The following is a 1403-nucleotide window of genomic DNA, read 5'->3' on the forward strand; positions in this document are numbered from 1 at the left end:
TGCAGGATTAAAGGCAGGATTCTTGGCAGAGTGGAGGAACAGGGAGATCTTGGGGTCCACATCCATAGATCCCTCAAAGTTGCCACCCAAGTTGATTGGAAAGTTGGACAATCTAGAATGTATTTAGAATCTTAGTTTTGGGATAAAGGATAGCAGATTTAAAACAGAGATGAGAAGGAATTATTTCTCTCCAAGGGCCATGAACTAGCGGGTTTCACTATCCCATAGTGGGGTGGGTGTAAGAACCTGTGAGTAATGGAGTCCCTCAAGGGTCAGTGCTGGACCCATTGCTGTTTGTTATCTACAACAAGGACTTGGAGATTGTTTCTCAGTTATTACAAAATCTTAACATCATTCGAGCTCATCATAAGGCTCAACTCTTTTGGTTACTGCAGCCATATTGCAGCACTCTGAGAGGTGCAGGCTACCTTTAAGGGAAGTGGACTCCACACACAACTGCATTATAACAAATTACAGAGCAAGGATTCACTAAAGCTACAGATATCTCAAACTAAAGGAAGGAAATAGCTAAAAATTAAAAGTGCCAACATTTACGTAACATAATACATCAATCACTGATAAAGTGTACCATTTCTGCGGAAATTAAATTACGGTGGCAATTAAACTTGAGAAATTTACTTCCTTATTGCTGTGTTGTTGAATGACATACAAGGGGAAAGAGAGTCAGGCTGTTCCCTGTTATTGAAAGGATTGCTTTTAGGGAGTCTCCAGCACTTCACTGGCTGGGTGTAGAACTCTGCTTAATAAGTGAGCAGCACGTAAATCAACCGGAAAGTGTTCATTGCTCTGACTGTCATGCAAATCAATTTCATCCACTACCCTCCTTTTAATAACTTGCTTCAGGTTTAATTATTATTACATATACAGTATTTTGTTACAAAATACAGTGAAATCTGTTGTATAGTACTGCAGCACCAATATTTCTTTCTCCTTGGAATATGGATTTTGTATTTGCACCACCTCCAGGTGTGTACCTCATCCCTTCAGAATATAAATATTCACATAACTTACAATGCCACACCTCCCCCTCTTTTATCACCTTCCCGCAACCTGAGTGGAACATCTAAATCCCAGAACCTGCAACAACTGTTCCTGCCCTTGCTCTATCCATGTCTCCGAAATGGCCACAAAATCATTGTCCCAGGTTGGTACGAGGTTTAGTTGTCTCAGTCAGACCAGGGAAGGTGGTAAAAGAAGGGGAGGTGTGGCATTGTTAGTCAAGGATAGTATTATGAGGGCCAGAAAGGATGTTTGATGAGGACTTGTCTACTGAGGTAGTATGGGCTGATGGGCTGATGTTAGAAACAGGAAAGGAGAGGTCACTCTGTTGGGAGTTTTCTACAGGCCTCCGCAAAGACCCAGAGATGTACAGGAATGGGTTG

Source organism: Chiloscyllium punctatum, chromosome 18 (genome assembly GCF_047496795.1).
Source record: "Chiloscyllium punctatum isolate Juve2018m chromosome 18, sChiPun1.3, whole genome shotgun sequence".
Lineage (NCBI taxonomy): Eukaryota > Metazoa > Chordata > Chondrichthyes > Orectolobiformes > Hemiscylliidae > Chiloscyllium > Chiloscyllium punctatum.